Source organism: Canis lupus, chromosome 15 (genome assembly GCF_048164855.1).
Source record: "Canis lupus baileyi chromosome 15, mCanLup2.hap1, whole genome shotgun sequence".
NCBI lineage: Eukaryota > Metazoa > Chordata > Mammalia > Carnivora > Canidae > Canis > Canis lupus.
In genome coordinates, this window is record NC_132852.1 from 37,268,462 (window position 1) to 37,296,005 (window position 27,544).

Below are 27,544 nucleotides of genomic sequence, written 5' to 3' on the forward strand. Positions count from 1 at the left end.
AATTGCTCCAACTTACTAAGTCCTTACTCTGTGCTCAAAACAGCAAAGTATTTTGCAGGCACTATCTTAGTTACCTCTAAGGTAAATATTATTACAATCCCATTTCACACACGATCCTGAGACACAGAGAGGATGTGACTTGTCCAAGGACACACAGCTCATACATGGTAGAGCACACATTTCAATGCCATGGTCTAGCCCAGGACTCATACAGGAGTTTTTCATTAGTAGGCACAGAATTTCAGTTTGAGATGGTGAAAAATCCTGCAGATGGGTAGTGGTAATGGTTGCACAACAATGTGATGTACTTAATGCTGCTGAATTATACACTTAAAACTCATGAAAATAATAAATTTTATGCTATGTCTATTTTATCACAATAAAAAATAGCATATACATTTTTAAAAAGATATTTTATTTATTTATTCATGAGAGACACAGAGAGAGGCAGAGACACAGACAGAGGGAGAAGCAGGCTCCATGCAGGGACCCAATGCAGGACTCGACCCCAGGACCCCAGGATCACACCCTGAGCTGAAGGCAGATACTCAAACACTGAGCCACCCAGGCATCCCAGTGGTATAGATTTTTTTGTTTTTTAAAAAAAAGTTCACTTGGGAGGTACATAAAACACCACAGAGGAGTGAAGAGGAGAGAGGCCAGCAATAAGGGTTCATGACCAATCCGAAGCTACCTGGGGCAACTAGATCTTAATTGGGCAGAGAAAGTCTGGGGAATAGTGTAGCACATGCCTAGGGTTAGTCTAGCAGCGTGCCAGAGCAAGGGAATTGTACGCCAAGTCCCATCAGGTTGGCAGCCACCTCTAGGCTAATTCCTTGGCACTTCTGGCCTGCCCCAAGCACAGGTGGAGAGGTCTCTGAAAAGTCTTCAGGCAAAGAGATGCAGATATTGGCAAGTAGAAGCGGGCCATCTGCACTGAAGAGGGAAGGCCCAAGGAACAGGGGTCAGGCGCTGACAGGCATTGCAATGCCTGAAATTGATAAAATACATAGGTTACTTAGAAACATGGAGTCAAGCACCGCAAGACGCAGCCAGGAGAGGGAAGAGGAGTTGTATCCGGGAAACAGGACTGAGGTATGGGAAGGAAATTGCTCTGTGTTGCCATAAATTCTTCTGATTCTTTAAAGCATTATTTCACTTTTAAACTATGTCCATATCTTATTTTGAAAAAAAAGATGAATTTTAAATGAGTGTGAATATCACCAGGAAGTCATCCCACACTGATTTGGTTCTAATTTTTCATGAGAAAATGTCACAAAATGATTAACCAGCCCTGTGGAAAGGAAACTCAGTGAATGTTAATTGAAGAGAACCGTAGCCAAACACACTGGAAGCCAATAATCAGTTGCATTCAATTCTGAAAACTTTTTGTTCAGCTCCTACTATGTGCCAGACACTGGGTCTTATATGAGCAAGATGAAGAGGTCAACACATTTCTACTGGGATGAATAGTGTCCCCCAAAATTCATGTCCACCCAGAGTCTCAAAATATGACCTTACCTGGACATAAGGTCTTTGCAGATATAATTAGTTGAGAGCAGGTCATACTCTGGGAGGACCCTAAACCCAACGACTGGTGTCTTTATAAGAAGGGCAGGTGAAGAGACACGGACATGGAGTAAATCCCCTGTGAAGATGGGGGCAGAGACTGGAGTGATGTGTCTATACACCAAGGAATGACAAGAATTGTTAGCAACCACCAGAGCCGATGAAAAAAGCATGGAGCAGATCCTTTCCTAGAGCCTTCAGAAGGAGCCTGGCCCTGCCAACACCTTGACTTCAGAAATCTGGCCTCCAGAACTATAAGAGAATAAACTTTGTTGTTTTAAGTGCGTGGTGATTTGTTACGGCAGCCCTGGGAAGTTTTTTTTTTTTTTTTTTTAATTCATTTATGATAGTCACAGAGAGAGAGAGAGAGAGAGAGAGAGGCAGAGACATAGGCCGAGGGAGAAGCAGGCTTCATGTACCGGGAGCCCGATGTGGGACTCGATCCCAGGTCTCCAGGATCGCGCCCTGGGCCAAAGGCAGGCGCCAAACCGCTGTGCCACCCAGGGATCCCCCTGGGAAGTTAATACAGTCCTCTTCTCAGAAGTTTGTGGTCTGGGAAGGTGTGTCCTTCACCCTTCTTTGCCTCCTCCCTGCTGGCTGGAACGTAAACCCAATGGGCTGAGCTGGATTAGCTGGCTATTTGGACCAGGAATGGAAACTGTACATTAAGGGAGGTGGGTCAACCAGGTAGAAGCATCTGGCAGTCATGCCAGCCTGGGACTCTGCCTGATGACTTACACGTGACTCAGAAATGAATACCTACACGGTTTATGCCACTGCAGTTCGGGGTTTCCTGCCACTTGCTGCTAAATCTAATCTTAATTCATATTGGAAGACAGATTTACAAATTCAAATATGCAATTCAGTGTCGTAAATAATATTATAGAGACAGGGCATGGTAGGGGCACAAGGGGGTAAATGATTAACTCACCCTGGGTAGATCAGGGCTGACTTCTCAGAAAAAGCACTGGCAACTGGTTTTAAGGACCTGAGGAGGAGTTAACAGCCAGCCAGGACATGGGATGGCAGGTAGGCATTTCAGAGGGCCACTGATGGTGGAGGGAGACCACCTGTGGTTCTGCATGGGTGACGTGAAGGTGTAAGGCAGACAAGGGGGGGCAATAGAGGCAAGGTGATGAGAACACTCAGAATGCCATTCCTGGGTGCTCACGCCTTCTTATGTCACAAGGAAGAGCCCTGGATGAGGGCACAACAGTGGAGCCATATAGCAGATTAATTTTTTGGAAGATCACTTGGCCTAGGGCGTGGATGGCTTGGAGGGAAGAAGAAACAAGTCAAAGAGGCCAGGAAGGAGGCCACTGCAGTTGTTGCTTAGTTTGATGATGACAATGGTCGACCTGAGTGCAAAGCACTGGGAACAAAAAGGAAAGAACAACTTCAAAGCACAATTTACGGGGGGCACCTGGGTGGCTCAGTCGTTGAGCGTCTGCCTTCGGCACAGGGCGTGATCCCAGGTCCTGGGATCAAGTCCGGTATCAGCTCCCCACAGGGATCCTACTTGTCCCTCTGCCAGTGTCTCTGCCTCTCTCTCTGTTGTCTCCTGTGAATAAATAAATAAAACATTTAAAATACAATTTAGGGGGCCACAAGCTAGCTATGAGAAAAGACAGTATCCAAGAGGACCTCACTTGGCTGGCTTGGAGCATGGACAGGCAGACCATTACCTGGGACACGAGGGCGGCACAGAGAGAGGAGCTGGTTTGGAAGCGAATGATGAAACGCTAAGGATCAACAGGTCCAGGTGAGCCTGAATTCTGACCACCTTGCTTGGTTTCCCGCGGGCTCCCGGGCGGCTTCTAGCAGCAGGGCCGCCAGAGGGCGACAGAGAGGGAGGAGGGGGAGCCTTGCAAGGTTCGCTTTCTCCCGCGCAGCCAGGGAGGTTGTCCCCGGGCCCGCAGAAGGAGGTGCGGATGTTCTCGCACCTCGCACCTCCCAGAGGCAGCCGGTTGTGTTGCTTCCGGGTGTGTCCCTTCCGAGAGAGCAGCACCTCCGGGGGCTCAGTGTCCTCAGAGCCCTGCGTGCCAGCCCGTGGCGTCTCCCAGCTCCTGAGGGCCCCGCAGCGGCCACCGCGTGTTCTCTGTGCGTGGCCTCGGGCCACCTCTGCGGCGCCTCTGGCTTCTCTCAACCACCTCTCCCTGGCGCACCTGGCGCACCTGGCGCACCTGGCTCGGTGCTGGGGGCTGCTTTGCGCTGCTTCTTCCCCCGGCTAGTGACCTTTCACCGATGTCCCATATTAAATTCACTCTAATAAAGGGATACAGTCGCTGGCCTGCAGGGTGGTCTCAGGGAGGACACCCCCTCCCGAGACGAGCCCCTGGGCGTGTCCCTGTCGCCCCTCGGGGTCTCGCGGAGCCTCTGGAGTCGGGGGGGCGTTGGCGCAGCCTCGGGGCCTTGGGTCCTCGGGGAGCACGGGGCCGGCAGGCGGAGGGCCGAGGGGGGCCCCGGGGCCCCGAAGGTGAGGAGGCGGCCTGCAGAGGAAGACCTGGGGCCGGGGGCAGCAGGAGGCCCGTGACCCGGGAAACAGCAGTAAAGCGCAGTATTTCCTGGCCAGGAGAGGGGAGTCTGGACGGGGAAGCCGCCCTCCGGGGGCGCCGAGGGGGCCCAGCCACAGGCACTGTGATGGCAGCAGCCCCTGGCGACCTTGTGGAGCTGCGGGGGCCGCAGAGGGCGGCGGGGAGAAGCCTGAGGAGCGGACGGGAAATGAGACCAGGCAGACAGAATCTTAGCTGGAGGGCCCCGGAGACTGTTGCTATTTTTACCTGAGAGACTTGAGCTCCTTTCCAAGCTACCGGGAGGGGAGGCTGACCTGCAGGTGCGTCCCTCCCACAGACATTCAGAGGGACTCAGGCGACCACGGGTCACGCGGTCGAGAGGCGGTAAAGAAAAGGGATGAAAATCTGAGGCCAGAAGCCAGGTGGTTAAAAGGGGCTCAAGGGGCGAGATCTAAAGGAAAATTTTGCGGGGGGGGGGGGGCTGTTTAGGAAGCTGACTTCCTCTGCTGGTTTTGTCCCTCTGCCTCTCTTTCTCAGGCAGGTGACCCCAGAGTGAATTATGCATCCCTGACTTGGGACACAGCCAACCGGCCGCAGGGTAAGGGTAGTACCCGACCTTGCTCAGGAAATAATCTGCCAAGAGAGGCACAGAGAGTAACACGCTTGTTCCAAACGCCCGTGTAGGCCTCGGGCTCCACACAGCCCATGGGGATAGCTCTGGCCATTGTTTTGGCTTTATAACGCACGGTGGCTTTCCTTTTCACTGGACACTGTCAGTCCAATTATAACTAATCACTATCATCACAAAGATGACCCACTAGGATGAGCACTGGGTGTTATACCATATTTTGGCAAGTTGAACTTCAGTAAAAACAAATGAATAAAAAAGAAAAAAAAAAAACACACAAAAACCCAAAGATGACCCACCAGACATGTCTTAAAAGGAAGCCGGCAACTAATGCATCAATTCCAAACTTTAAGGGGCAGTGACGCTTGAGCTCAGGCAGCACAGCTCTGCACGGTGGGTGAGGCTGAATTATTAGAACAGCCCCTCACAGGTCTCCACGTTCCAGGCCTTCTCCCTGCCAATCCATTGGCCATTTCCATTTTCAAAGCCCTTGACATGCAAAGACCTGATCCTCACTCACCTCTCCAGGAGCTTCCCTTTGGAGCACCCTTCACACTACATTTGGGCCACAGGTATGTGCCGTGCTCTCTCACAAGTGTCCTGATCTTTCTCTGTCTGGAACACTTTTTCCCCTTTTCTTTGGCCAACTTCTACTCAAACTTTCAAACTAAAGCCAAGCATCACCTCCTTTGGTAACCAGTGTCACGGAACCCATCACTCATTGCCTGTCACTTCACGCTGGACATTTTGCAAACATTTTCTTTAATGGTGGCAACAATCTTGCCCCAGTTACTGAGGCAGTGCCACATGAAACTGTATCCCTCACCAACCATTTAGGAAAAATCTAGCAAATAAAACACAGGTTCTTGAATCAAAATCACTGGGAGGCTTATTAAAAGACAGATTCCCAAACCCCACACATCTCTACAAATTCACTGATTAATCTGGGCATGGGCCTGTTACTATTTGTCAACGTAAACAAGTTGGGAATAATCACGTGGAGCCAGAAGGAGAAGCAAGTGTTCTCAGCATTAGAAAGCCAGAATCTGTTCATAAGAAATAAAATCAGAGCTAAGACTTTAGTAGTCATAAATATCAGTCCCAACACTTGAGCATAAGAAACATTCATTTTATTCTCAATTCAAGTGCAGTTAACTTACAATGTTATACTAGTTTCAAATGTTACAATATAATGATTCAACAATGGATTCACATTGCTCAGTGCTCATCATAGTAAGTGTGTGCTCTTCCCTCTTTTTACCTCTTTCACCTCTCTCAACCATCCCCCCACCCACCTCCCCTCTGGCAAACACCAGCTTGTTCTCTGTAGTTAAGTCTGGTTTTTTGTTTGTCTTATTTTTCTGTTTGTTTGTTTTGTTTTTTTAATTCAACATATGAGTGAAATTATATGGTATTTGTCTTTCTCTGACTGACTTACTTCACATAGCATTGTACCCTGTAAATCCATCTATGTTGTTGCAAATGCAAATGTCCCACATTTTATGGCTGAGTAATATTGCATTGTATATATATGTATCGCCCACATCTTTTTTATCCATTAATCTATGCACGGACATTTAGACTGCTTCCGTATCTTGGCTATTGTAAATAATGCTACAATATATATAGGGATAAAGATGTCCTTTTGAATTGGTGTTTTTGTTTCAGAAATATTCATTTTTTAATTTTTTATTCTCCTTCAATCTGATTTTAAGTCCTCATCCCTCCAGGATGAAGTAATAACCTCACTTCAGAGAGCTAAGCTCCATGAGGTGCCCAGAAACTGCACAAGGACCACTGGTTCTGCTTTAGCCATGGTACATGCTGGCATCCACATTGTGCATAGTCACAGTAGACTTGGAGATAAGAAGTTTGATCTTTTTAAAAAATTGTTTTAAAGATTTATTTATTTATTTATTCATGAGAGATAGAGAGAGAGAGAGGCAGAGGGAGAAGCAGGCTCCATGCAGGGAGCCCGACACAGGACTCCATCCTGGGTCTCCAGGATCACGCCGTGGGCTGAAGGCGGCACTAAACTGCTGAGCCACCAGGCTGCCCAAGAAGTTTGCATCGTGCACACTGTCCTGCAAGCATAGAAATCCTCGTTGAGGCTGGGAATCTCCGGATCCTACGGGATGACCTTCCATTTCCAGTGAGCTGCCATAGTTGGATGTGTAGCTTCTCACTGCTCACAGTGTCCACCAGCCACCTCCCTTTCCCCTTTATCCCCATCACTCAAAATCTCTTCTTCCTTCTCTTCACTCTCCCTCTTCACCCAAAGCTCTCCTTTCTCTCCTTTTCTCTCTCCAAGTCTCTCATCCATGACAACTAATATAACCTGCGCAGTGAGCACTGGCCTTAAAGAAAATGGGAGCACCTAGGTGACTCAGTTGGTTAAGCATCTGCTCAGGGTCCTGGGATCAAGCCCGGAGTCAGGCTCCCTGCTCAATGGGGAGCCTGCTTCTCCCTCTTCAGCTCCCCTTGCTTGTGTACACACACACACACACACACACACACTCTCTCTCTCTCTGTCAAATAATTAAATAAAATCTCGGGACACCTGGGTGGCTCAGTGGTTGAGCATCTGCCTTTGGCTCAGGTCTTGATCCCAGGGTCCTGGGATAGAGTCCTGCATTGGACTCCCCACAGGGAGTCTGCTTCTCCCTCTGCCTATGTCTCTGCCTCTCTCTGTGTGTCTCTCATGAATAAATAAATAAAATCTTAAAAAAGAAAAGAAAAAGAAAACAAAGGCCTGGTAGGCAATATGTGAAGAACAGAGTTCCCCCATTCCCTCCCCAGGAAAGCTTTCAGTCATGGAGATCAGAGCCCATTGGAATGCAGCAGTCACAGTGGAGGAGAAAAACACAGGACTATCTAACAATACATGACTACAGTCCTTGCAAGACATATAAAGAGTCTGGGGGGGGGAACCCCAAAACCTCCTAAAAATGTATAATTTCTATAGGGAAAAGTGATAGACCCCAGGATAAAAGAAGAGAAGAAATGAAAGGGAAAGGGTTCTAGAAAGAGAAAAAGGCAGATGAATCTGTATTGCACAAAGAATATCAACAGACCAAAAAATAAATAAACAAGACAAAATTGGACAAAACACATAACTACTTGATGGAAGAAGAAACACAAATAACCAATGAAGATAAGAAAAGGTGCTCACACAGAGCAATGAAAGTTAAAACCACAGTGAGGTACGGTTGCTTTTCCATCATATTGGCCAAAATATAAAACTCTAGTCATCGAGTACAGTGAGAATGCAAAGAAATGAGAATCCTTTACACCCTTGATAGGAGTGGAAATTGTTACAATCACTTAAAAAATAATTTGATAGGGGTGCCTGGGTAGCTTAGTCAGTTAAGTGTCTGCCTTCAGCTCAGGTCATGATCAGGGGATCCTGGGATCAAGTCCCGCATCGGGCTCCCTGCTCAGTGGAGAGCCTACTTCTCCCTCTGCCTCTGCCTCTCCCCTGCTTGTGCTCTCTCTCTTTCTCAAATAAATAAAATCTTTAAAAAATAATGATAGTTTGACATTATCTAGTAAGTGTGAAGATATGAATACCCATATAGGTACTGTAGAGTAGAAGCACTCCACACATGGTCCACAACCTCCTAAGGATCCCTGAAACCTGCTCAGGGGGTCTGCAAGGTCAAAGCTATTTTCATTATAATACCCAGACATATTTTCTTTTTCCATTGTCTATATTACACATTATCACATACTCATATTTTTTAAATGCCATCATTACTTAAAGTCAAGTAATGACTTGTCCTTAAAGCAAAAAAATAATAATAAAAGAAAATCCTTAAAGCAGTAAAAGGTATTAGTTTTATTAAATCTCAACCCTTGATAAACATCTTTTTAAAATTCTAAATGATGAAATGAGAAATATACCTGAAACACTTCAGTTGCATTTTGAAGTATGAAAATTGTCTTGAGAAAAAGCCCTTGTGTAATTGCTTGGGTTGTGAGCTCAACTAACTACTTATTTCACAGAATATCATTTTTGTTTGAAGCAAATACTGACAGGTAAACTATGGTTATTCAGACTTGAATATTCGAGAGACATTTTCTCAAAAATGAACAATGGGAGCCTTTCACTCTAGGGAAAACTAACATTATGTGTTGCCAATGGTAAAATTCAATCTTTCAAGCAAAAATCAGAATCTTGAAAACCTTGAGCTTGACAACTTTCCAATACTTAAAGGCGTTTCTAATGAGATCAGTGGAGATATTAATGAATGTCATCTCCTGATATAATGAAATATGTCACTATTTATAATATCTGCATAACTTAGTGAAACCAACGTCCAATGACCAACATGTGATATCACAAAATCATACATGAGTAAAAGATCCACTCAAAGTGCAAGATAGGCCAATCAATTTTAATGTAAGAGAGTACAAAAGGGTCATCTATATGGTTTCAGATTTCACATTGCAACTAACCTTTAGAGATATTAATAGTTGTCAAATTTTGATACACAGTAGCCCCTCCTTACCCACAAGGGATACATTCCAAGATCCCCCCAGGGAATGGTAGAAACCATGGAGAGTGCTAAACCCTATATATACTATGCTTTTTCCTATATATACACACCTATGATAGAGTTTAATTTATAAATTAAAAGCACAGTAAGAGATTAAGAATAGCTAATAAAAAATGATAACAATATACCATACATAATACAATTTATGTCATTGTGTTCTCTCTCCCCCAAAATATCTGATAATGCTACACTTAGCCTTCTTCTTGTGGTGATGCAAAGAAGATAAACCACCTATGTGATGAGATGAAGTAAGGTGAATGCCATAGGCATCAACCTTCTGATGATGAATGAGGCAGATCATCTACTTCCAGACTGTGGTTGATCGTGGGCCAGTGGCAAGCAAAACACAGATACCGGGTGGGGTGGGGGGGACATCTACTGTAGTATCAGAGAAAAATATCCACAATCATCTGAAAAGGCTATGAAAATATCACTGCCTTTTCCTAATAAATATTTGACTGAAGCCAGATTTTCTTCGCATACTTCAACTAAAACAATAATTAACAACAGATTATAGAAGGGGCTCCTGGGTGGCTCCGTCTGTTGAGCATCTGACCCTTGGTTTTGGCTCAGGTCATGATCTCAGGGTCATGAGATCCAGCTCCATGCTGGGCTCTGTGCTCAGTGGGGAGTCTGCTTGTCTCTCTCTGTCTCTCTCTCTTTCTCTCTCTCTCTCTCCCTCCATCCCTGCCCCCACATGCACACTTTCTCCCTCTAAAATAAATAAATTAAATAAAATTTAAAAATAATAGTAAGATTGTAGAAGTAATTGTGAAGATCTAGCTATCTTCTCTTAAAGAGGTTTTTTTTATTGTAAAACAATAATACTCTTCATTAATTTTTCTTACATTAGAAAGTAGAGTTATGTTTCACAAAGATGTTATTTATATCAGTCCTTAAGGGGTTTATTATTTTTTTATTAAGGCTTTATTTTTCAGAGAAGGTTTTTGGTTCACAGCAAAATTGAGGGAAAGGTACTGATATTTCCCATATACCCCCTGCCCGCACACATGCACAGCCTCTCCTATTATCAACAACCTCCACCAGAGTGAGACATCTGATGAGCCTACACTGATACATCACAATCACCCAAAGTCCATAGTTGACATTAGGGTTGACTCTTGGTGTTGTTTATTCTATGGGTTTGGACAAGTATAAAATGACACGTATCCATTGTTATGGTATCATATAGAGTATTTTCACTGCCCCAATATCACTGTTATTTTAAATGAATTAATACCTTTAAATTTTCTCCATTTTAATGCCAAATACAGTAAATAAACATAATTGGACATAACCCATATAATCAATAGTTTCTTAGAGTCCTCAATAATTTTTAGAAATAAAAGTCCTGAGGCCCAACAGTTTAGGAAGTTCTATCGTAGAGAAATACTTGTTCATGAGCAGCAGGAAGAACATATTTCTATTTATAACATATTTCTAGCAGCACTACTACTAGTAGTCAAAAACTGAAAACAATCCATTCAATTGTTGTTAATATATCATTAATAAAATATGATATTCATACAATGGAATACTGTACATTAGTGAATATTAATTATATAAAGCACATGTAACAACAGATATTAATTTTGCTAATATAAGGCAGAGGGAAAAAAAGAAAGTGGAAGGAGAAGACATTTGTTATCAGTCCATTTATACACAATTAAAAAATAATCAAAGGTAAAAACAAAACTTCAAATCTAAACCATCTATATTTAGTTATGCAAGCTACCAAGACAAGCAATGGAGTGATAAACACAAAATTCAGGGTGAAGGCTGTCTTCAGAGGATAGAGCCACAGGAAGAGGTTGTAGGCTAGTGCACTGGGAACTTAAAAGAATGTTTTATCTTATCAGTTGGGCATAAGTACATAGGTATCTATTGTATTTTTATGCTTCATACCATAAACATATTTTATAAAGAGTTTGTATCTTTCCAGTTTGTATCCAAACAATAACAATATATAGATGAATAAAACTTACAAAAAGCTAAGTCAACTTTGAAAATAAAGAGTAAGGTGAGAAGACTTTCCTTACTAAAAATACTATAAAACCATAGGAATAAACAGTATAGAACATATGTGAACAAACACAATTCAAAGGAAGAGAAGCAAGAGCCAAGATGGAGCCCTGTGTAGATATGGTAATAAGCTGGAATAAACTATTAATACAAGGGTTGGGGGAATTGGCTCACTATATTAAGAAAAATAGAACTTGCTCTTTACTTAATCCAGCATTTTAAGATGGACTCCAGGGCTACAAAGGAATTTCTTTTAAAAAAATCTAAAAAGCATAAGGGAAAAAATTCATGGATTTGAGAACATCAAAACTAAGGAATTTTGTACAATGAAAGTTCATTGACAAAATAGCAAAATGGAAAGAGATATTTACAGCATCTAAAACTGACAAAAGATTAATATTGAAAATCTTCAAGGAACTCCCGCAAATCAAAATTATCAACAAGAAAAAGTCAGAGGCCCCAAAAGAAAATAATCAATAACCATGAACAGTCAGTTCACAGCAGAGAAGTCTCGCAAGCACAGCAAGCACAGCAAGCACATGAAGAAATGCTCATGTTGATTAGTAATTAGAGAAATGTAAATTAAACATCAAGGCTCCATCACTTAACACCTACCAGCTTGGCAAAATTCAGGAAGCTAGATAATGCCAGAAGTTTTCAAGGATATGAGGATATAGGAACCTTTGTGCAGTGCTGTTGCAGTGCAGACAGATATGGCCATTCTGGGGATCATTCTGCCATTCTGGAAGTGCTTAGATTCAGCATTCAGATACCCTTTGGCCCAGAAATTCTGCTGATGGCTATAGATGGCAGGGAAATTCTCAGAGGTACCCACCTGGGGCTGCTTGCTCCAGCATTGATTGTGGAGTGAGGGTGAAAGCCAACTTAAGGGTTCATTTCTGGAGGAAAGATGGAATAAACATGGTAGATACACAATGATGCACTCTGCCATGTTAGAAGCAACAGACCAGTAGTACATAGACCTACAGGAAGAGATATTATGAACATATTGCTGAATTTAAAAAGAAAAGAAGAAAAACAACTCAATTCTATTTATGTACATTAAAATACTTGTACTCTATATGATACATAGTCTAAAATGAAACAAACTAAAATGAAAAACAAAACCATGAATAAATAAAAAACTAAAATGAAAAAAAAAAACATATCAAGGAAGTTAAAAAGGTCTCAGACAGGGAAGGAGAATAAAAAGGAATAGCATAAGACAAAGCATAGCCAAAAAAGAGGACTTGCAAGAACATATGATAAGATGCCGTGAAATGAAAAGCATTTCAGGATGCTTAATTCAAACCTTTGCACCTACATTAAAAACAAACAAACGAAACCAATACAGGAGTAAAGTTTAGAAGTCACAGCATGGCTTCCTGGGCCTCCCTGAATGCCTGACCCAGAGGTCTTACCAGTTCATGGTCAAAAGACAGAGGCGCCTCCAGGGCCATCACCTCTGATTCTCTACCACTTAAACTTAAACTTCCATAAGCTCAGTGTGCATTTGGATGGGAGAAAGAGTACAGATCTGGCATATTAATGTTTTCCAAAGACACAGAACTTATGGGTGAGATAGATAGATAGATGATAGATGATAGATAGATAGACAGGGCATGAGCCAATTCCTTGAAATTCTTTCTTTCTCTCTATATAAATGAAATACATGTCTGTGTGTATATAACATGTTATATATAATTGACTATGATATATATACACCATATTATGATATATGATATATGATAATTTTTCTCATATCTAATATCCCTCTATATGATTTCTCATATATAATATCTCTATATAAACAGAGATTTCTAGAGTGACATGTGTGTATATATCTATATATAGGTATCTGTATTCCTATATATAGATAGAGATGTGTGTATATATATGTGTATATATATCCATATATATGTATACATATGTGTATATATATGTATACATATATATAGATAGAGATAGATATAAATATATACATATAGAGAGAGAGATAGAGAGAGAGAGAGAAGGAGATGCACTCAAGGAATCGGCTCACGCTACTGCTGGGGCTGGCAAGTCTGAAATCCACAGGGCAGGCCAGCAGCTACAGACTCAGGAAGAAGCTGATGCTGCAGTCTTGAGGCAGACCTTCTTTCTCAGGGTAATCTCAGGTTTGTGTTGAAGGACTTCCTGCTGATGGCATGAGGCCCATCTACATCGTTGAGACTAATTTCCTCTATTTAAAGTCAACTGATTATAGATGTTAACCACAGCTACAAAATGTCACCATACCACCACTTGGGTGAGTGTGTAATTGAATAACCAGAACAATCAACCAGCCAATTTGACACATGGAACGACCGGCACAGATGGCATCCGGATCAAACGGGAATAGTCTTTGGCAACAACAGACTATCGTGGACTGTTGGGCACCTAGGGATATCTGCTCCTGAATTCTATCCAGGTAGAACAATAACATTCCTCTTCTCTCTTCTTTTCTACCATTTACCCTCCCAACTTCCAGCATAGCTCGAGCTCTGTTCTATCAGGTTGTAGCATTATCTTCTTCCTTTTACAAATGAGGAGCCTTGTTCAGAGCGGCAATTTACATAACTTGCTCTAGGCCACTCACTGGTGCTGGAATGTCAGTCTGAGTCAGATTCCTTCCACCGCAGTAACTATGCTTTCAACATCCGACATCTTTCTGAGCCCCTTACCCCTTACCCCAGTCACTTTGGCTGCTTTTCCCTTGAGCTCTCCAGAATAGCCCATGAAGCCTTCCTTATAAGGAAAGGCTGTTTTTGGAGACCCAGATGTCTGCCTCAGGTAAAATCGGACCCAGTACCAAAGCCTTAGCACACCAGTCCCATCCTGTGTATAACATGTGCCATGTGAGGAGCCAGGGGCATGTTCAGAGGTCCCAGGGCTTGCACACAGACCGTGCAAAAGTGACCAGATGTACCTAGTTCTTCATTTAGGAGCTGTTTCCTGAGAAAAGTCCACATGGGTTCTGGGGAGGTGCTAGAGTCCCTGAGCACCAGTGAACATGACCCCCCACCCCCACCCCCCGCCCCCCGCCCCAGGCCAGTCCAAAGTTCTTCAAAAACAGAAACCCCCATATGCTTTTAAAGTCGAGGCTTTCACAGTCATTTGGTAAACTAAATAGCTACTTTTATTTCCCAAATACGACTGATCCCTCCCAGGTCCAGAGGGACCCAGAACAAAGCCAGCCTGAACAGGTTCAGGGACAAATCCCCACCTGCTGCACAGCCAGTGGTCCACCTACCTGACTGCACGGTGCCACCCCCGCCTCACCCTACTCCTTGCCACTCCTTGGAAGAAGCACCAACAGGCTCCTGTCTGTATGAAAAGGGTACTTAGAGCTCACATATTATGCAGAGGAGAATTTCCTTAAGTCACATATAAGAAAGTGAGAAGGAAAAGGTCCATATAGTTGACGGGGTGGAGGGTGACCCTGTACACGGGCAAGGGGACCTTGAAAGCTGTTTTATGCTAATCATATAGATATACTTCTCACCAAATAAGCTACCTCTACTTTTATATACACGATCTCATTCGATGCTCAAAGAAAACTCATGAGGTAGGCCAGGCTGTTTTTATTCCATTGTCTGAACAAGAAAACTAAGGGCTTCTGACAATACATTATGTTCTTTTCTCATACTTCTTATGTTGCTCTCTGAATTCTAAGTCCAGTGACCCTACCTTTGGAACTAAGAATCATCGTAGTCAACATTGTGAGCACTAGCTACACACGGGACATCCGTCTTCATGTGCACAATCTCATGTAAGTCTTAGAGCTCTTAAACAACCTGTGAGAGATACTATCGTCATTCCCATTTGACAAATGAGTGAACAGACTCCAAAACACTGGGAGGAAAGCTTCCTACAAATCCTGATATAAAATATGAACTTCATGGCATCATAATATCTTAAGGCTGGGTGGTTTCAAGAGCTGACCTAATTCTTGAACCTGTTTTGAGTGAGAAACTAAAAAGTTGTGGGGATTCAGGAGACAATTGCACCACCTCCCTTGGCTACTTTTACAAGGTCCCTTATAGATTCTACATCTTAATTGTAGAAACCTCTTCATGCTTTGGTTTTGGTTTGCTTTCATTGTTGTTGTTTGTTGTTTGTTGTTTTTGTTTTTGTTTTGATACAGACACAAGTCTTAAAGCACGGAAAATACCTATCAAATTAACCTGTAACAAGAGACTCCAGATTGGCCTAAACTGCATTCTCCCCAGGTAATGCTCAGCAACTGAGAAACCCCATGCACATTTTGCAACAGGGAGCATTCCAAACCTCTAATTTCAAGTAAGATGAAGCATATGTGAATAGCTTTCCTCCTGGGCTGCTCTCTCCTGACTGCAAACGATCTTCACCAGTGGGCCCTGTGGGTGCTTTAGCCGTGGCAGGACTCCAAAATTCTGGGTCCATTTCCTGGGTTTCAGGCCACATGTCTGAGGATTCTCAAAGCTGTGAGTGGATTGGCAGCAAACATCAATGTGACACACTGAGTTTCACTTAAAAGACATCTAAGTCTCAAAGCAGACAATCTATTAAGAGCATCTCATTAAAATCAATCCATAGTCCCAGTGGACATTAGCCCAAGTTGGGTCATTGACAAGCACCCAAACCAGAAAAGCACGTGTCCTGGGAATGAAAAATCTCCCCAAGATAGTAAGACCAGCCTAAGAAGCTGTATATTTATGTGGTCCTGGCAGTCACTGGTTTCATTTGTCAGTTTTCAATTAGATGCTGTCACATACACTCCCCTCTACTCTTCCCCACCCCAAACTACTTGGGTTAGTTTTACACTGGTGACTGGGAGCAGGGATTGATCGCTGGGTTTTTTCATCCTACCTGGGATCCTTCTCACTCACACAAGCTGTAAAATCTAATTGTTCTTTGTCAAATGGCTATATTGCTTTTCCATATGACTTGTTAATGCTACTCAGAAGAATTTCAATCGCAAAACCCCTAATTTTTAAAATGCTATTAGCAAGGAGGTAACACTGTCAACACTTGCTGGAAATGACACTCCAATGGCCTTTTGCATTTTAAGTTTATTTATTTATGACTAACACAGAAATGATACTATTTCAGCAGGGGATCAAGGATAGCTCTTTGTGTCAAACTCATTTTCTGTCCCCTCAAAAGCTCACAGTGGGGACAGTAAATATGTTGTGTGGAGAACACTGCAGCCACAGGGTGATTCGCTTGAGAAACTTCGCTAGAGAATTTTAGAGCAATGGAGAGGAACGTTTTGCTTTTGTCGGTATTCAAAAATTGGCAGTACTTACAGGCTGGAGCTTAAAATTCATGCAGATGCCATGTAAGATAAATTTGCAAACGTGATACCCATTTCTTGACAATTAGCTGAGCAAACTGCTTTTAATGATAACAAACACATAAGCCCTCTGGAGCAATTTTATTATGGTTCTCCTTAAAACCTGCAATTAAAAAATAAAAAATTTAGTCATCAGAACAGTACTGGCCTTCAACTTCATTTAATATGGGGTCTGGATTTTCTTCCCATTTCATCCACTGGGTCAAGTGATGCGCTAAGGAAACCAGACCCATCACTTGACCCCGATTTAGTGATCCAAAAGATGGGGACAGGGCAAGGAAGGGGATGACAGGATAGAGACAAGCCACCTGAATTATAAAACGTATTTGGTTTCTTGTAAAATATCTGACCTTATAGGCACAAGGAGGCCTTGCAATTTAATGGAAATCTATAAATGCTTTTTAAAGAGAAGAAATCTTTTTTTGCAACAGTATTTAATTACTTTGAAAATAATGGTCGATAAATCTAGAACCAATACATTGTTTTACCCAAGTATGTTACCAGTGGACCTCTTTTCCTTATACCAGACTGATGACAGAAGGCTAGATGTCAGACAAGAGTCCTAGACCGAGGTCAGAAGTCCTGCATTCAAGTCCTTTCAAGTCCCAGCTCTGCTTGAATCCCTGAAATTTGAAGTAGTTGCTTTCTTTCTCTGGACCTCACTTTTCTTGTCTAAGATAGCAAGGCTAGGCTACCTATGGTTTATAAGGTCTGTGGTTTCTAGGGGTGGTAGGTTTGGCATATACACTGTAGAGGACACTTTGGAAGTGTCCACCTGGACCTCTCTGGATCCTGTGGCCTCTCTGCATGCCCACTTCCCTATATCTGCCTTGTGTCTAAAGGCTCTACCTGCACTTCCTGACCATCAGAGTCAGTTGGCTCCTTAGCCCAGAGAACTGAAGTGCCTGGGAGTCCCCGCCTCCCTCCCTCCTTAGCCAATAACTGATTTGGGAATGTGAGAGCCCAGCAAACTTGCAGGAGTCAGGACAAACTCTGCAGAATAATTCCTGCTTCCAGAGCTCCACGTAGAGTCAGTGAGGCTACCCATTCACCTGGCTTCTTCCCCTTCCCCATCTGCCTCCTTCTCGTATTTGATCCCAGGAACATTTTCTTTCTCTGCCTCTGGAGAAACTGACTTAAAATGCACATCTAACAGGCATAGCAAAAATAATAGTCATAGAAAAGAGCTTTTTTTTTTGTCGGGGGGGAGGAACAGAAGGAGAGAAAGAATCCTAAGCAGGCCCCACACCCAGCATGGAGCTCAACATGGAGCTTGATCCCATGACCCTGAGATCATGACCTGAGCTGGAATCAAGCACTGGACACTTTGGCAACTGCTCTACCCAGGCGTCCCCATAGTAACAAGCCTTTCTGCATCCAAGGTGCAGTATTTGAAACTTAAAATGGTTTGCACCTGAAATGAATAGACTTGTAGAATTGGAGCACCCAAGAGTCTGGTTCCCCCCTAACTGGTGGATGGGTGGGTTGTTCTTGGAAGGGAGCCTGTTCAGTTTTAAACTCACTTTCCAAGCGGTCCAGAAGAAGCATCTGAGTTTGATAACCCAATAAGTGGGGGTGGAGTGGTAAGAAAGTGTGCATTGGGATGAAGTCTAAAGGCTGACGGAGAGAAGAAAGTGGATGAAAAGTGCTCAAAGCCAGTGTCCAGTGTTGGTGGGGTGAACCAAGGGATGTCACCAGGAAGCAGGATATCATCTCAATTCTTCACCAGATACCAGGTCCTGAGGAATGTGGAATATCTAGTGGATTCTCCCTCCTGTACAGCCTGCCCTGCCCCTCTTCCTCCTTCTCCTCCCCCTTCTTCCTTCATCCCTCCTGAACAACAGGAGCCAAACAGCCAGTCAAGCCCTGGATCTGAAGAAGAACCCACCCACAAGGCTTTAGGGTCCAGGAAGGGTGAGGAGGGTGTGCGATGACATGCTCTCAGGGGTGTTTTCAAAATCTCTGACAGTTCTAAGGGAGGAATCCAGGGGTCAGAAATGTCTTCCTAGAGAGGAGCGTCTTGAGGTGAGTCTTGAGAAAAGCCAGATGGAAGCAGGAAAAGAAAGAGGAGTATTCCAGGAACAGGAAACCGCAGGAGCTGCCCAGTGGGCGAATCCTTCAGGCCCCTGTGTATGGCTGGGGAGACAGGGGTGAGAGAAGATATCAGTTAGGCTAGGAGAGGCAAGCTGCAGAGAAACAGCAAGGAGGCCCTTCAATTCACTGTCAGGAGTGTGAACTTCGTCCTGTGGACTGTGAGCAGGGATAGATGGGACTGCCCTCCATACACCTCCAAGGTCATTCATCTGTCCCTGTGTCCCCCAGCCCTCAAATCCTGGGAAATTTATTTCCCTTCCCAAGACTCCCTACTGATGCTGCTAAAGGCAGAGGCCGCTAATTTAAACGACCATTAAGCTCTGCTGCAAGCCCTGAAGTAACTTAATGAATAGGAGCCTGATAACCTGTTCTTCACAAAAGGAGGAATTAAGAACTCATTTATATCAGTGACAGGGTAGAAAGAAAACAGCAATCTTACTCCAGCCAGATCATGGAGATACCAGCCTCTGCTTTATGGAGTCTTAATTAGATCTCCTCGGTCCTCTTGTTTTTATTTTGTGGTTGCCTTTTTAAAAAATATAGGAAGAATATTGATCAGCTCACACCGCTGGAGAGCATATTTTATGGAAAGAATACAGATGATGAGGCTCTGTGTCCTAAGAACTCACAGGGGTTTGAGGAGTAAGGGAAAGGTAGAATTTGCTATGCCTGAGGCATTTGAATAATTACTTTTCCTAATGAACTCTCATTCTAGAAACACCAGAGCTACCTGCAGAGGATACTTTACCTGCTTCAGAATCTGAACCAAGGTGGTTTTCTGGGTGGGGGTGGGGGTGGGGGTGGGGGATGGGTTAGAGCAACAGGCAGGAAGACGTGGTAAGCTGATGTGGTGAGAGATTTCCTGGGAGTCTTTTCCACATATGTTGGCTTATTCTTCAACATGAACACCTCAGGAAATCCGAGAGAGAGAGAGAGAGAGAGATACTGAGAAGAGAGCATATTGGGGAAGGTAGGTACACTGCTGAGGGCAGATGCCAGAGTCAGGAGACTGGGGTCCTGGTGTGTCCACTCTGCTGTTTACTAGCCATGTGATGTTGGGTGACTTGCTCTATCCCCCTGAGTTTTTGTTTACTCATCAGTAAAACACAATAAAATTAGATCCAGTGACCTCTAGGGCTCGGTCTAATTCCAACAGGCTTCCAGCCTGAGTAGAGTGACACCTCAGAGGTCCAGCTAGAGGCAAGGAGAGAGGCCTGACACAGAGGGGACAGAATGACATGTGTATCCTCCAAGGGTCTCTATTAGTTCCAGGTGACATCCAAAAAGTCAAAAGATTTTCACCCCTAACTCTCAGACTATATGCCAACCTAAACCAGAATTCTCTAAATTTCTCCCTGGAGCCTCACCTAGAGCTCTAGCATCAGTTTTGTGCAAGGGAGATTCTAAATAGCAGTCTCAGCTGACTTAGAAAAGAAGTTTGGCTGAATTATATTCTTCATCCATCCATCCCAGAGTGGACACCTGCATCTCTCCTCTTGAATATTCCACTGTCTGCTCTGGCATTGCCCTTGACTGGCTCCCTTGTCCTTCTCTCTGTCTCTCTGTGTGTAGTTATGGCAGTGTCAGCTGGAGCAAGAGTACAGTTGGAATAAAAGACAGAGCCGGCGGTTGGGGTGGGGTGACCAGGCTGGGGTCAGAACAACAGTAGTCATGGTCTGTGGGATTCAGCAAATTGAAAAGGTCAGGAGCCAGGCAGCCATCCTAGGGATCGAAGCACATAACTTCCTAAATCCCTAAGATGTTTAACTGTATTACAGTAGCATATTTGGCTGCCCTTAGGAGCTAAATATTATAATTTCCTTTTAATTCAATGGAAACTAAAAATAACTCAAATTTAATAAGAATCTTGATGTAAAATTCCAAAACCAAAAAGGAACCTATCTTATTAATAACTCTTTAATTATACGAATTCATATGATCATTTTTAAGAATAACAAAATTCTGTGAATTTCTCAAAAAAAAAAAAAAATGAAAAGGTCAGGAGCACAGAGATCAAAATCAAGTTGTCAGGTCAGAATGATAAACTTAAAGAAGAGGATAGCAAACTACAGTCCATGGGCCAAATCTGGTCTGTGCCTATTGTGTAAATAAAATTTTAAACATAGCCACACCCATCCATTTATGTATTGTCTTTGGCTGCCTTTGCACTAAAATGGCAGGAATGAGTAGTTGTAACAAAGAGCGTACAACCCACAAAATCTGAACTATTTACCATCTGGCCCTTTACAGGAAAAGCTTGACAATGCCTGGCTTTGATGATGTACTCACATTGTTTGCTTGCTCCTGCATGAAGAGTTGACATGCCAGATCTCCCTCCCTGACCTCCAAGCAGAGCTTCCTTTGGGAGGCAAGTCTACTCAGGACAAATCCCAGGGACAGCAGTGACCCTTGCACTCATCTCCCCCAGCGGTGGGAATGGAGAGAAAGCTCTCTCTTAGCTCCATATGGAGCCCAGAAAGATGGTGGCAGAGGAGAAATCACCAAAGCTCTTCCTCCCTCTATGGATAGAAGGTAAGAACTGATCCCACTCCAGGTCCCCTTTACTACCATTATGCCCACTGTTCCCCAGGTCCCACCAGAGGGACACTTCTACATCCATGAGGGCCCTGTTTTAGAAGCCACACCACACACACGGCCACAATTCTAAGCACTCCCACTCCCTAAGACAGGGCTTTTGTCAGCTCCTCATCTTGTTTGATCAACACAGGATTTAAATTGTCGAGGAGATCACAGATCCACCCACTGGCTGAATCATGCCTGAGCACCCACTCTGTGCCAGGCACTACGCTCAGCACATGGCAATGAGCAAAAGGTAGTCTGTTCACTGCCCATGCCTGTGGCTCTCAGCCCACTGTCCACAGTCCACTCAGCAAGGGAGGGCTCCAGGAATCCCTATTCCCTGGTCAGACAATTATTTATGATGTGTAATTTACAACTAGCCAACCCTCAAAGACTTGAAAGTGGAGACAGAATAAGGACTATTAAAAAAGAAAGAAATATATGTACTTACATGTTTTCATATATATTTGGAATATATATTTACACATATTTCAGCAGATATAGAATCAGTTGCAAAGACTTTAATGTGACAAGTTGTATCAAATGTGAATGAGGGGTCACCTCAGGTTTTGAAACCTCCTCAGCGAGGATTTCTGGGGAGGAGCCTTCATGAAATGCATATGTATAGGCATGACTGTCCCCATTGATTGAGAAAACCATCAGCTCACAGAGCAGCTTACCCTAATGGGGCAGAGTGATGGGGTGTAAATATCAAGGGAATACATATGTGAGAAGGAATAGAGCAGAGAGGGGGACAAAAGAGAGAAAAACGTGTTATCTGTAGGGGGTGGAAATGTAATCAGGATGAGAAGATTGTTGTCAAGTCTGAGTGATATGTGTTTATTGGGGTTTGGTTGCAGAAATAAAACCTGATAACAGGACCCTGATTCTCCCCCAGGTGAGATGCACTCAGGGAGGTGGGGGTTGACCTAGTAAAAATGTGGGGAAGGTTCCCTTTCTTCGGGACCTCCACCTTCTAATCAGGCCCTAATTGATTCTTATGGGATTTGTCTTTGATAAAGAGAGAAATCACTGAACCTAAGCAACTGCTTTTGCTCTCAAATTTCCATGAGGATCTTCCAAAGGCCCCTTTCCCTTCCTTTGCCTTCAGAGAGCACCATGAAAGTGGACAGTAAAAGAGTCTCTTTGAAACTCTGTTTTATGAGAGGTCAACCAGTTGTACCATTAGAAATCTACAAAGTGCACACAAAAGAAATATTTGGATTGGGTTTCATGTGGTCATTTTTTTTCTAGGGGCAGGTAATTGTAAAGAAATTCTAATAATTTCAATAATGACTTGACATCATTTCACACTAAATGTCTGACTATTCACCATAGTCAAACCTGTGGCTTATATGGAGGGGCCTTTCCTTCTGTAGTGTGGGCCCCACAGGAGGAATATGCAAACCTGGACTTAAGTGTATGAACTTCTGTATAGGAGATAGATTTTCTCTCAAACCAGTCCAGTCCCCATGGCTGTACACCCACTATTCCTCCTGCCTCAGGGCCTCCTCCCAGCTCTCTTCTGTCCCTCCCACTCCTATCCAAGTCCATTGGTGGTCTCTCAGTCTTCAATCACAGCTCCTCTGAGCCATCTTGTTGGCCTCCCCCACCCAGACAGAGGGAGTGGCCCCCTCCTTCAAGCTAGAATGACCTTTGCCCAGTATCCATGAGAGCACCTAGACATGCAAATAATTCCAAGTGCTCTGACATTACCCCACCAGACACTGAGTGCCTCAAGGACAAGGCTGTGTCACATTCATCTTCACGTCTCCAACTGGGATATTAGGCAGTAAGACATAAAAGATTTAAAAAACAGCTGGCAAATGTCTTGTGCATCTGTTGAAACAGGGCAGGGGTTCCTGAATAGCAAGATGGCTGAACTCTTTCAACCTCCCTAGAGGTTGAGGTCCCAAGTGGAGAGCTCCATCAGATACACAGTACATAAAGTGGGCGTCCTGGGAATGGCTTTGCCCTGGGAATACATGGTCTGGTTCCTCATGCTCTCCTCCCTTAGCAGACCTTTGTTTTCTTACCCTCTGCACCCACTGCCAGCTCATTCATTCCTAACTACTGTGTTAGCAACCCCAACAGCAGTTCTACCAGAAGAAGTCACACCACCTGTCAGAGCTGGAAGGGTCCTTACACATCCCTGGGGGGAGGGGACTTCAAGTTGTATTATTCAGAGTCTTAGAGGTAAAGTGGAGACACCACAGGAGCCATCCATGTGCACAATTTGAGGGGATATTCTTAACAGTCAACGCTCTGGGCCACCTCAACCCCTCCCCTTTTCATTCAGAGCAGTTTTGTTTTTGATTTGATCTGTAATAACCATAAATTTGGCTTCCACATGAAATACTGTTTTAAAAAATGATTCTGCCAGTAAAACAAGATTGAAAACCTTGAGGGCTGAGAAAGGAAGATGGCTTGTCCAAAGTCACAGGATTAGTTAGTAAACAACAGATCAGAAGTAAAATTAGGCCTTTCAACTCTCCGCCCTGCCCCAACTCCTCCCCATCAGTCACTCAGCATCTAGTGGCAGCAACGAGCCATTTCCAAACCCAGGTGCACCTGGGGACCTTGGTCAAAGCTCATGCTTTTGACGTTCCTAAGCAAATACCCAGAGGCTTCAACAAACGGTAACAGTTGCTGTTTACATGTTTAGGTGAAGCTGACTCTGTACAAATGAATCCTCTGCATTCTACCACATGACCCTTTAATCATACTGCTGCTCAAGTCCCTTCAGATGTTTTTAATTGTGCAGTTGACCCAAAGTCCGAGGGTAAATGAGCCTATGAGCTGGGCAGGGCCAGTCTGGAATGGAGAGCCTCTGTAAGTCAGAAGCCTGAAGGTTCCCACCTCTAAAACTACTGGCTCTCACCTACCCCTGGCATCTCCTTCTTACATGACCCAAAGCCCCTGGTACCATGATATACCAGGGAGTCCATCAGGACCACCTAGTCTCAAGCTGGTGCCACAACCAGCTCTTACCCAGAAGAGGTCTAGTGTCTCTGAGGTGGGACAGACTGAGCTTGGGTTGGTCTAAATAGCCAAGAGATATGAAAGAAGGAAATAGAAGAGTCATGACAGCCAAAATTGAGGTATAGTCTGAAACCTGACATCAAGTGAGTGTCTATGATTCCATAGACATGTACTTAGTGGATGCAGGACCTAGCCAATAACCAGGAATGCAGTGAAAAAGGTTTCAAACATCTATCCAACGATAACAAATGCTGTGACAATATGAACCAAACCCAACAACATCATGATATAGGAAGTATTATTACCCCATTTTTCAGGTGAAAAAACTGAGCCCTAAAGAAAGATTAAGTAATGTGTGCAGGGTCACCCAGATGAATTTGCACCCAGGTGATCTGCTTCAGGAACCCACAGAACAGAGCACAAAACTGCCATAGAAATGTTGAGAAATTGGTTAGATCATGTATGTATTTTGTAGATAGAGTCATGTCAGTAGGAGCCGCAAATGGGTTAAAGAAAGGGAGGAATCAATGACGACACCCAGATTTTTTACCTGAGCAACTATAAAGATTGAGTTACCGTAAAGAGATGGCAACAGACACTAGGGGACAAGTCTGAAGTGAGAAGTCCAGCTTTGCACAGCTTGAGTTATGGTGGCTATTGGCTGCCAAATGGAAAGTCTGGGAAGGCAGTTGGATATGTGAGTGTGGAGTTTAGCAGAGGAACCTGAGACCCAGGGATGGGGCTGGGAGTCATTGCATGCAGGCAGGGATACTCATACAGTCACTGAGTGTGTGAGCATGGAAGAGAAGGAAAGAGTTCCCACCCCAGGGAGGACCCAGCAGGCGGGACAGAGAAGGAGAGCCAAGTAGGATAAAAGAGCAGCTGAAGAACATGCTGTCCTTGAAGGCAAGTGGGGGGAACAAGTGCAGCCAGGAGTGGGGAGGGGCAGACAGGCCAAGTGCTGGCCACAGTCATACAAATGGAGAACTGTGAGCCCGCCCCTGGATTTAACCAAGAGAGGGCCCCAACCACCTGACTAAGAGCAGGTTCCACAGAGCTGTGGTGCCAAATCAGCCTGACTGGAGGAAAGGAGCCTTTTTGCAAAGCAGGGTGAAAGTTGAAGGGCAAGATGGTAGAAGTGGGGTCAGAAGATATTTTTTGTTGACTTTTTTTAAATGAGAGAATCAATAGCGTGTTTGCATGCTGACTAGACCCATCCAGGAGAGGAGACCATGAGTCATTCCTGAGGGAGAGGGAGAGGGCAGAAAGAGTAGAGCCAAGACCCCGGATGGTGAGAGAGGATGCACAGGCAGTGAGGGGTGCCCGGGGCGGGGAGCACTCTACACCGCTCCCAGCAGAGAAGGGGTTCAGGGGCTCTTGGGGAGTTCCCTTCCAGTGGCTTCAATTTGTTCAATGAAAGAGGAAGAGAGAAGTTTGAGGATTAGAGGAGAGAGGAAGACATGGAGGAAAGTGAGGCCAAACAGGGCAGAGTGTCTGCAGTCATGAAACCCATCCAAGCTCCATGGTCACAAAGTGGAACCGATCCTTGGATATGTGGAGCAAGCCCAGGCTGGATTTCCCTGGGTCCATTGGGCCTGCCTGGAATAGACTTCTAGTCCCTACTGCCCAGAGTTTTAGAGGCCAGACGAGTGTGACACTGAAACAGGGGCTTGCCTCGCCTCTAAAATCCCATTACACACTCCCCTTCAAAAGCAACAAATTTAGAATCCAAGCAAAACTACCTTTGAATCCTTAGGCAGAGAATCTTGAAAAGGTGATATCCTGTCTGTATTATACCATAGAAATTGCTTCTAGGGCAAGACTATAAGAAGCAATATGTGCCCTGGCTCCTTGATTTGGAAACAGCTGTGAGCAGCCAGTGCCTCTCCAGTCAGGAGCCCAATCCCCAGCTCAGCTGATGTGCCCTTCTGTCTATGCAGGGCTGCTGGTCGCTCTGCCCCAGGCCATGGGTGTCCAGATAAGAGTTCTCCCCTATTTGGGGAACTGTCATTTAGGTGCTCTCTGCCTCTGGCCAGAGAGGGTCTCAGGGTCTCGGGTTCTACAGCCTTCCGATTCATGCAGCTCAAAGTCCCCAGAGTAGAATCACCCCAGCTAGGCTTCAGCCCAGGAGCAATGAGTGGTGATCAGAGGATCAGGGGCCAGGGACCAAGAAAATAGGACAGAGGAGGACATGCAGCAGGAGGGAGAGACTCTGTCATCTTCATGGTTCAGTTTCAGGTTTTCTATGAATTCATCACCTTTGCATGAGATTTCAAGCCAGTATCATGAAAAATGATTGCCTTAGACCCCCAAAATAAAACACTGGTATAGGGATCCCTGGGTGGCGCAGCGGTTTGGCGCCTGCCTTTGGCCCAGGGCACGATCCTGGAGACCCGGGATCGAATCCCACATCGGGCTCCCGGTGCATGGAGCCTGCTTCTCCCTCTGCCTGTGTCTCTGCGCCTCTCTCTCTCTCTGTGACTATCATAAATAAATAAAAAATTAAAAAAAAAAACACTGGTATAAGACAATTGTCTGGCAAAGAATAGATGCCCAGCAAACTACTATGTTAATGGGGAATTAACAGGGAGTTAAAGGGGGGGGAGGGTTTCGGGTTCGTTTCTTGTTTCTTTGCATTTTGGGCAGAAAGTAAAAAAGCAGAATGAGAACTCCAGCATGTCCTTCACTCTGTGTTTCTTCTCAAATATGTTTTTGTAGGGCAGTCGTTTCTGAGAACACGTATCAACACTTAGTCAAGGAAGCAGCTGTGGAACAACGGTGTTGGGACTTGGCAGGCTGTCTCCACGGGGTACGAGCCTGTGGGAGCTGGGGAAGGCCACAGTGACACCAAATCCGTGCAGAGCTCCTATGTAAGCATCATCCTGGCAACACAAAGGAACGGCCAAAAAGCCATTCTCCACTTTCTGAGTTACTTAGAACAAGGCAGTATGGAGATATTAACTAACGTCACAATGAAAGAACAATTGCATGGAAAGCTCTTCCCGTGTCTATCCCATCCCTCCCTTCCGCCTCCTGCCCCGGGGATTCTAACCGTTATTTTTGCCTGATCTAGTATAATAAGGACGCATTGAAAGGGTTAAAGACTTACTTACTTGCTTTAGTTTCTTTTTCTAAATAGAAAAGGCAATAAACATCACCAAGAATCTACCCTGAACATACATTCTCTCTGATGCATTAACAAAAGCAATCTATAAATTATGTTTGTCAAGGAACATGATTC

At 44.3% G+C, this 27,544-nt stretch overlaps 2 long non-coding RNA genes across 6 annotated transcripts; one reads left to right on the top strand and one right to left on the bottom strand.

Moving 5' to 3' along the window:
- Positions 1-437: 437 nt before the first annotated feature.
- On the bottom strand, positions 438-4,183 carry LOC140605532 (uncharacterized). The gene is made up of 4 exons (XR_012008183.1): positions 3,255-4,183; positions 2,993-3,130; positions 1,522-1,648; positions 438-991 (listed from the first exon to the last, which is right to left on the bottom strand). It is a non-coding gene; the product is annotated as an uncharacterized lncRNA (long non-coding RNA).
- Positions 4,184-4,255: 72 nt separating this feature from the next.
- LOC140604900 (uncharacterized) lies at positions 4,256-27,446 on the top strand. Of its 5 annotated transcripts, none has more exons than XR_012007719.1 (6): positions 4,256-4,402; positions 4,620-5,282; positions 14,986-15,081; positions 15,457-15,541; positions 20,992-21,273; positions 27,022-27,446. It is a non-coding gene; the product is annotated as an uncharacterized lncRNA (long non-coding RNA). The 5 variants fall into 5 exon arrangements; XR_012007720.1 differs by having other exon boundaries at positions 5,156-5,282; positions 27,022-27,439; XR_012007722.1 differs by lacking the exons at positions 4,256-4,402; positions 4,620-5,282 and adding exons at positions 13,403-13,740; positions 14,480-14,649 and having other exon boundaries at positions 27,022-27,440.
- Positions 27,447-27,544: the final 98 nt, after the last annotated feature.